A 10044-nucleotide genomic window follows, 5' to 3' on the forward strand; every position below is an offset into this window, starting at 1 on the left:
CAGAAATGACTGAATATTTTAAGAAAAGGGAGAAGCCAAGAAAGGAGAATTTGTTGGAAGAACACTAGGTAGCTACTTAAGCTAAGTACTCACCATGAGTTTGTTGAAAGGATACATAAGTAAGAGAATCAGTGAATCAATGGGGCAGGCTGCTTGGTGCATATCAGCCCGTTCTAAGCAGAAGTGTGGAGATCCGTGGAATTACTTCCGAGGCCCCCACAGCAGGGGTTCTCAACCTTCCCAATGCCGCGACCCTTTAGTCCGGTTCCTCATGTTGTGGTGACGCCCAATTTCATTGTTACAAATTGAACATAATTAAAGCATAGTGATTAATCACAAAAACAATATGTAATTATATATGTGTTTTCCGATGGTCTTAGGCAACCCCTGTGAAAGGGTCATTTCACCGCCAAAGGGTCGCGACCCACAGGTTGAGAACTGCTGCCCTAGTGGGTAAGGCTCTGGGCCACACATAACCCCTCCCCACTACTTCCATTGTTTATGAGTTGACAGGATCACGTGAAACACATTTATTAAGGGATCCTTTTGTAACCCCAGGGAAAGTAAATAACGCCCCAGCCTAGAATCCGAAGATTCACATTCTAGTCCTGGCTCCACATTGGGTGGACGCTCTTGGGCTGGGCATGCCCCTTCTCTCAGCCTCAGTTACCAGATCTGTAAGCTGGTCACATCCAGCAACGTTAAGTTGCCTGCACTCAGGGAGAGAGCGATGCAGGGTGATTGTATAAACACTGAATAGGTCCAGATGCAAGCTCTGCAGATCCACTTTCTTCATCAGACTTTTTGAGTTCATATGAAAATGAACTCTATGCAGTCACGGGAAATAGTGGAAACAGTGACAGGAAGAGGGCGTTGTTCAGAGGAAAGACAGACTTGGGTTTCAATAGCTGCTACTAATAATCCACTGAGTGCATTCCCGGCAGCAGGGTAAGTAGGGGGACGCTGAAAATCAAGGGTGGGTAAGAGTTGGAATGTGTCCACCATCCAACAAATGGATGACACAACAGAACATGTATCCTGGACATGCATGTATGTGCACTTACTGGAAAAGGCCCTAGCAGTATCCCTCACAGAGGAGGAAGCTGAGCATCAGCGAGGCTAAATATCCACGTCTTACACTACTGCTGCTGCTGTACCAGTGGTCCCTGCAGTCCCAGATCTCCTGACCCACACCCATGCCTCCTAATCTTCCAGCCACTCCATACACATAAATCCTTTCTTTTTTAAAAATATATATATATTTTATTGATTTTTTACATAGAGGAAGGGAGAGGGATAGAGAATTAGAAACATCGATGAGAGATAAACATCGATTAGCTGCCTCCTGCACACTCCCTACTGGGGATGTGCCCGCAACCAAGGTACATGCCCTTGACTGGAATTAAACCTGGGACCCTTCAGTCCACAGGCCGACACTCTATGCAATGAGCTAAACCAGTTAGTGCAAATCCTTTCTTTTTTTAAAAAAAATATTTTTATTGACTTCAGAGAGGAAGGGTGAGAGAGATAGAAACGTCAATGATGAGAGAGAATCATTGATAGGCTGCCTCCTGCACGCCCCACCCTGGGGGTCAAGCCTGCAACCCGGGCATGTGCCCTTGACCAGAATCGAGCCTGGGACCCTTCAGTCCGCAGGCCCATGCTCTATCCATGGAGCCAAACCAACCAGGGCCACATAAATCCTTTCTAAAGCACAGCCTGCCTGCTTTTGCCCCACAGGGACCCAGCTGCCCGGGGTCTCCCTGAGGAGGCGGTAGTGCTTCCGAGCCTGGGGAGGCAGATGCAGACACGTTCCTCCACGTGAGCCCAACATACAGTGCTTTTGCTCTAAGCTGGTTGGCACCAACCCACCGTCAACCTGCCAAAAATCCCCCGTGCTCTTTGGGCTCGAGCCCAAGGTCATCATATCACTTTCCAGGGAGCCATGGAATTGGGCCCAGAGGGGAGAAACATCTGGAAAGTAGAAAATAGATACATATTACTCTTGGAACCAGATCAACCCTCACCCAGTGCACATGCTCACTCTAACAGACAGTGGGCTCACCTTTAAGACACATGCAGGTGGGACTGGGAGTAGGGCCAGTAACTGGGGTGGCGGGGTAAGGGGGGGCCTGGCCTGGGGGCGGAGCCACACCTTGAAGAGAGGCCCTACCAAACTCCACACAGGAAAAGCTGCATCAAGATTGCGCTGTCCTAGGTGTCTGGCAAGAGACATGAGCTAGTACAACTTCTCTGGAAAGCAACTTACAAAAATATGTATCAAAAGTCTTTTACATGCTCATGTCCTTTGATAAATCTACTTTAAAAATATGGAATGAAGGAAATAATCAGAGATGAACACAAAATTGTGAGTACAAAGTTTGTGTACAACATTGTGTACATATCATTATTATCATATACATGTATATGCACATAAACGTATATATTATTATATATGTACTATTAGCTACCATAGCAAAAGATAAATAAAAATTAGAAAAGAAAAAGAAAAAAATTAAATGCCCACTATCATGGGAATAGTTATACAAGCAAATTACAGAAATTTATATCATAGAATAGAAAGTTTAAAATATCATGCTTATTCACAATGTTTACTCATAATGCTAAGAAGTAGAATGCAAAGTTATAAGAACCAAATGACTATAGCTATCTTGAAGAGAAAAGCCTGGAAGGAAATACCCTATAGTAACTGAGTCTGAGTTGGACTAAGAGGCAAGAACCTGGGTGATTTCTGCCATGGTTTTCAAGTGTTCGTACATTACTAGTAATCTCAATGGCTTTTATAATCAGAAAAAATGGAGGTGCATCTTTCAGCCCAGGCGCCTCACAAAGCTCCCCGTGGGTTTGCCTGGAGTCCTCTGTACCTGCTCCTGCATCGGGCCAATTCCAAGTCCATATGTACATTTGGCATCTTCCCCGGTTGATGCTATGTCTGACTTTAGGCCAAGCCTTGTTTTCACTTTCCTACAGCTCTTGCAATGCTGCTCTCTACCTGACACGAACCTCTCACAGCCTCAGTTTCCACATGAATGAATGGTCACACCCAGCAGTCCTCAGTTCCCACGCTCTATGTCTCAAGATCCTGGTTGTTCCCGGCTCAGTCTGGAAGGAACACTCCCTGGCGGCCCAAGTGTGCCAGCTTGGTGAGCTCCTGGGGCATCACACTGATGGCTGCAAGGGGTCCCCAGGCTGCCAGGGGTGCCTGGGGAGTTCCTGAATGTGTATGTTATAAGCGGAACTCGGTTCTTCCTTTGTCTGTGTGACCCTGCTTCCGCCCTCGCCAGGACACAGAGCCCCACCCCTTACAGGCTTCTGTGAGAAATGCACTCACACCGACCAGGCCGGTCAGAGTCCTGGCAGGAAACAGCACATTCAAATTAGGATCATTTAAGTGGCATTTAATAGAAGGACATTTTACAAAGGTGGGGGCAGTGTGTAAAAAACCTCCCAGGAGCTAGCAACAGCCAAGCCAAGGCAAGGTGCAAGTGTAAAGCAGCGGGGAAATATCCCCAACATCACCCCCTTCTTCCTTCTGATGCCCTGACCAGACATAAAGGGAAGCTCCTCATTGGCTGAACCCAAAGGGAAACTCCTCATTGGCCAAACCCAAAGGGAAGCTCCTCATTGGCCAAACCCAAAGGGAAACTCTTCATTGGCTGAACCCAAAGGGAAGCTCCTCATTGGCCAAACCCAAAGGGAAGCTCCTCATTGGCTGAACCCAAAGAGAAGCTCCTCCACTGCCCAAATGCAAAGGAAGCCAAAAGGCAAGACAGCCCCTGCAGGATGGCTTCCCAGGGCTAGAGGGCAAATAGAAGAGGCTCCGCCCACCAGGAATTTGGGAATTTCTTACTAATGTCTCCTGGCAATGAGTGTGCACATCCTCAGAGACAGCCTGCATCCCCCAGCGCCCTGAGTCCCCTTGAAGAGCCCCCCCGCATGTTGGCCTCCTTAGGCCTTCCCAGCAGTGTCACTCTCTTCCCTCCCTCCTGCCCTCAGCACATAGTGCTCAGCCTTTGAACCTGTCACTGCCTCCCCAACTACAAACTCCCCTTCTCAGTTATGCAGAGCCACTCAGAGAGCATCTGCCCTCTGTCCCAAGGGGGCATCACAGCACTTGCTCCCCAACAGCACCCCCCCACCCCCAGAGGAGGGCTAATCATTTTCTCACTCGTTTCACATTCCGTCATCTGTGCTGCGCAGCTCAAGCTCATTATTAGCTGTAAAGCCTTACTCAGGGAGTGCTGCAAAAAAGTATTTTTCCCTATTTGATCTGGACAAACACGTGTCTGCCAATGCAAACCCCAGCCCTTCATGGATCATTTGCTGCGTCTACAGCTCCACATTCCCGGGCAAAGCTAAGGAGGTTTTTCTGCCGCTGTATGAGCAGCCACTGGGTAGATCTTCCCGAAAACTCTCTCTGAGTCAAGCTGGAGGAATGAGAAAAAGAAGCAGATGCTTTGAGCCAGGAGGATGTTAGTGTTTGCACAGTCAGATCTGGACTGTTCCCCGCGAGAGTTTAGGTTCCCTTGTGCCCAGCAACAACCAGTGACCCAGAGCCAGAGCCGTCTGCCGACCTCTGACCTCTGCCAGCAGCGGGCAGGGCCAGACCACACTGGCTGCTCAGCCCAGCCCGGCCGTGCTTATCGCTCTCTAGGTGAAGGGGCTGCACTCTGACGCCTGAAGCAATTGGCCTTTTGTCTTCTGGAACCATCTCCTCGCTTTGAGGTGGAGTGGTCACCAGTGGACAGTATGGGCTGCAGGAGTGCAGGGAAGTCGGGAGCCTGACGCCCCTGCCCAGCCTCAGCCTGAGCTCAGGAGGTGTAGACAGAGCGCCGCCAGCCCAGCCCTGCCTCCTCAGAGGGAGCGCCCCAGCCGGGGTTTCTCAAGTTCACGTGTGACACTGAGCAGGTCCAAGCTCACTGTGCCGGGATGCAGAGGTCGGCTGCGGGATGCCCTGTGTCCAGAATGGGCAGAACTGCTGCCCGGGTCCTGGGGGGTTTGCTGCCTACACTCCCCTCCCCTTCTGGGAACAGCACCCAGCTTTTCCTAAAGGAACCGGCCTTCACCCTCTGGATCCAGGACATGTTCACAGGGTTGGTCCCATTCCCTGGGTCCAGGCCTGGCGACTCAGCTCATTTCATCACCCAGGCCACAGGGATTGGCTCTAGGCTGGCCCAAGGCCAGCCGTTCGGCCCACTGAGTCTCAGTTCTGGAACTTTTTCTAGAACAAGCAGGAAGTCCATGTCCTCCTGGCTACAGGAGTGGCTGAGAGGGGCCGTGTAAGCCTGAACTGAGGTGGACAGCTTGCCACCAACAGGACAAGAGGTAGAGAGAAACAGGTTCCTAAAGGCTGAGAGTGTGCAATTCTGCCTGCCTGGCTTCTGTTTCGACATTTTTCAAATGAGAATAGGAATTCCAACTTTCTCTTTGAGCTAGAGTGGATACCAAGTGAGGGCAAAACAAACCCAGTAAAACATAATAATAATAATAATAATAATCCTATATAATAAAAGGCCAGCGACCATAACGGCATAATGACCAGAACAACCGATCAACCAGTCACTACGAGGTGCATTGACCACCTCTCAGTCCCTCCCCCCATCCCGCAGGCTCTGATCACTGGATGGCCAATGGGGAACCACGGGAAACCAGGGTGGGTGTAGGCGGTGGGGCAGGACTGGGGACTGGTGAATGGGCAGAAGATGGCACCTCTTGGTCCCTCCCTCTGGCCCGTAGGCCCCCCTAGGCCTAGGTACCCTACCTGGGCACGATTTCGTGTGCTGGGCCTCTAGTAATAATAATAGTAGTAGTAATAGTAGTAGTAGTAGTAGTAGTAGTAGTAGTAGTAATATCTTTCAGTGAGCATTAACTCTGTGCCTAGCATTATCTCACTTAAGTCCCAAATAACTCTCCAAGACAGAAGTAACAGGCATAATAATAATTGCTGACGTCAGGTTAACACTAATAACCATTCTCGAGTGCCTAGTGTGTGCCAGGCCCTGTTCTCAGGGCTCCCCAAGCACTTCATACTCCAGTCCTCACAGGAGCTGCAGGAGGAGTAGTCGCTACTTCCCACTCTACAGATGGGCAGACTGAGGTCACAGAGATTGATAAATCCAGGCGGATTTCAAAGCTCCCAGCTGGGGTCTATTCAAATTTTACAACTTGTCATTTGTATGCTGTGAGTGTGTGTACACGACTTGTGTCTCATCTTGTGTGGTATGTAAGTAACTCCACTCCCATGAATGACTGCAGGGAGAAGGATCTCACAGGGCTCTGTTAGCCGCCTTGCCCTCGGCAGGGACACAAACAGGAAGGCGTGGCTAGGACCCTCACCTGCGCTCCAGAAGGAAGCCGTTCCTGCTCTCAGGGGGGCTGACAGGTGGCCTGGGCCCACCCACCTGGACAAGAGGCCCAGCAGCTGTGGCAACAGAGAATGTTGGGCCCAAGAAGAACCAGGCTTTCCACTCAGCAGCTGTCGGGCCGGGGCCTCCCAAGAGCCACGGCGGTTCCCAGCCACCGGCAGGCAGCCCCTCTGCCCAGCCAGCCTGGGCAGGTCACTGTCAGCTGGTCTGCACACTTGTCCCCTGGGTCACCCCTTCTTACACACACACACACACACACACACACACACACGCACACGTAAGCATGCCGTCTGTACCGGCACACTACATCTGCACCCAGGACTGAAAGCCAGACAGCCTGGCTCTGCACCTCCCTGGGTAGAGCAGCGCCTGGCCCCTCACAGATGCTAATGAATGCTTGGCATGGGCACTATCAGCTGCAATCAGTGCGAAAGGGAAACGGGGATTGAGGCTGTGCGGCGCCTGCCAGGGCCTGGTTAGAGGCGTCCCAGGGACACCAGAGGGGGCAGACGCCGGTTCTGTGAGTACAGCAAGGGCTCCTGGGTGGAGTCGGGAGGACTGTTTGGCCAGGAGCCTCGAAGATGAGATGCGTGGGCTTCTAGGTGTCTGGGGGCATCGGAAGGAAACGGGCAAGAGGTAGAGCCTCTCTCCTTCCGATTCTTCCAGGGACCCAGGACACCAGCAGGGAGGTCAAGGGCCAGACAGGACTGAGGGCACTGGGGAAGGGGTGGCGAGAAGCGGCTGGTGCCTGAGCTCCCTTCATTCCCAAGATTAGAGCACCGTGCTGCTTGGCCCGACTGCGGGGCAGGGGGGAGCCCCACTCAGGGGGTTCCCAAAGCCGCCCGTGGTCGGACAGAGCCTGTTCTCGCCTCATCACACTGGGACTCGCAGCGCCTGGTGGGGGAAGCACTACCATCCCCATCTCACAGAGGTGGGAACCGAGGCCCCGATGAGCTGAGGTGGCCTGCGGCCCCAGGAACGCCAAGCAGAAGCAATCTGTTGGTCAGCACGCCTGATAAATATGTGGGCAGCAGGTGCTTTGAGAATGAAAATGCAGGATTCAGAAGACCCTGGGATCCTGGGGGGCGGGGGTGGAGTGGGGGGCTGTATCATGGCCTCAGAAAAGCATATGGGCTCCAAAGGCAAGGAGAACGTCATGAGGGAGTTAATAGAGAGTTAATGGAGGTCCAGAGTGAGCAGCTCAAACGGCCTCTCTCCAGAGAGCCCTTTCTGCTCCCCACGGCCAGGCCTGTGCCTTCAGGGTCTCTGCAGCCTCATGGCTCTCAGCCCTAGCATGGGCCTCACAGGGTACAAACTTCATGGAGACACAGTGTCACCAGCGGGACTCTGCCAGCAGCAGGTCCTGACCAAGGATTGCAGCGGGAATAGCTCAGTTGGCAGGTGATCCCAGGAAACAATAGTAGGAGTGCAGGCAAGTGAGGCAGAGGAAGCAGCCAGGGAGCAGGGTACTGCCCTGGGCACCTGGAGCTCCGTCCCGCTGGGGAGCACTAGGGGGCGATACAGAACACAGGTCAGAGTTACCCTTTATCCTCCAACTCACACCAGCCCTGGGAGCAGGGCTGCTCCCGGGGCATCATCTCCCCAGCACGTCCCATGGCCCAGCTCAGTGAGGCCTCGCCAGCATGCCTGGGAACAGGAGTGACTAAGGCAAGTCTCTCTCACAGCTCTTACTGCTGAGTCACTATCATGTCTACCTTCCCTCACTGAACGAGAGAGAGTGTGGGCTCTGGAGCCAGACCGCCCATATTCAAATCCCTGCTTCTCCCTGGATGTGAGACTTGATTTAACTTCTCCGGCCTCAGTTCCCTCCTCGGTCAATTATGCCCACCTGGCAGGAGTCACATCAGTTGACACATAAAGAACTGAGAACAGCACCTGACACATGGGTGGGATCCAGGAACAGCACCTGACACATGGGTGGGATCCAGAAATGCTCACGCTACTTTGAAGGCCAGGAGACTTCAAGACCAGGCCAGTGCCTGATTCACCTTTATTTCTCCCGTGCCTGGCCAAGTCAGTGCCCGGCACAGAGAAGGGGCTCAGTTCATGTCTAGAATGAATGAATGAAAAGGCCTGCTGGGAATGAGAGACCCTCACGGAGTTCTGATTTCACCCCAAGGAACCACTGAGGTTTCATGTGCGGACGCCTGCTGCCCTCTGGTGGACAGAGTCGAAAGCAGCAGGAAGCCTTATAAAACGATGTTCCCACTTCTTCCCAAAGAGAAGAATCGTTTTTGCTTTAGTCTGCAAAGCGCTTTCAGTCTGTGTCTTACGTGAGGCTTCAGACAGCCCGGCAAGGCAGGCCGGGCAGGAGTGATCCCCAGGCCGGGCTACCCTCGCTGCTCAGATGCAGAAACGGGGCTTTAGAGAAGGTTAGCCCACGGGGAGCCAAGAACTGAACCACAAGGCTGAGGGCACTGACTCCAAAGCCCAATCTCCACTTCTGATTATGCGTAAGAATCATCTGGGGCATTGGTTAGGGTTACGTATCTCAGGCACCGGTGCCCTGGGTATCGTATGGGGTGGGGCTGGAATCTGCGTGTCCGAGGGCTGCCTGTGGAACCGCTGCCCGCATCCGGTGGCCTCGGAGTCTCGGCCTCCACGCTCTGGGGCTGCTCGGGCTGCCATGACGGAAGACCACAGACCTGGTGTCTTACAAACGAGAAATTTCTGTCCCCCAGTCTGGAGGCCGGAAGTCCAAGATCCAGGCACCCTGCAGACTTGGTGTCTGGTGTGGGGCCGCGTCTCAGCTCACCGACGGCCATCTCCTCACCAGACCCTCACACCGCGGGAGCTCCCTGGGGTCCCATTCATAAGGGCCCTGGTCCCACTCAGGAGGGCTCTGCTCTCATGACCTGAGCACATCCCAAGGGACCCACCTCCCAATTCCATCACATCAGGGGTTAGAATATGAACATACATTTTGGGGGCACGACGTCCAGCCTGTAACACCCTCCTTCCCCAAATGCTGAGTCTGATATCTTCCTCCCAACATCTGCCCCTCCCTGGGTCCCCTCACCTACCACAGCTCAGTTCTCTCGTGAACTCGTGTGCCATGTGCGCCACATACGCTGTCATTTCGTCGCCCGCAATCCTAGCAGCCATCGCTCCCATTCACAGGTGGGTCTCTGGGCACGCTGCCACTGAGCCGGGATGTCACCCCAGACTGTGGCCACGGAGGCCACACCGTGTGGCTCTGTACCACGCTGCACCGTCTCCCCCACAGAGTGTCCCGGACCCCTTAGTCCTGCCTGACTGTCCACTCACAGAACAGAAACTGTCACTAAACCGACAGTGACTAACTTTGGCTTAAAGACTAACCAGCTCCTCACGCCCAGGCCACACCTTTCTTTTAGCTGAAAACTTCAATTCTGCCTGCTGGAGGGGCAAAGCAAGGAAACACCCGGACTCGAACATGCAGACAGGTGGCAACACCCTCCCTCACTGGGGACCGGGGTAGAGGGAGGGGACCCCAAATCTGGATGCTCCAGGGCCCTTCTGCTCCAGACAGAGTACAGGAAGAATACCTAGAGTAACACAACACATGTCTACAGTGCCTTCTTCACTCTGAGAAACACTCCATCAGGAAATAAGGTCATGTCAAAGGCTTAACTCAAAAGGGAGGGGAGGGGAGGGA

This window comes from Myotis davidii, unplaced genomic scaffold, assembly GCF_000327345.1.
Source record: "Myotis davidii unplaced genomic scaffold, ASM32734v1 scaffold73, whole genome shotgun sequence".
Classification (NCBI taxonomy): domain Eukaryota; kingdom Metazoa; phylum Chordata; class Mammalia; order Chiroptera; family Vespertilionidae; genus Myotis; species Myotis davidii.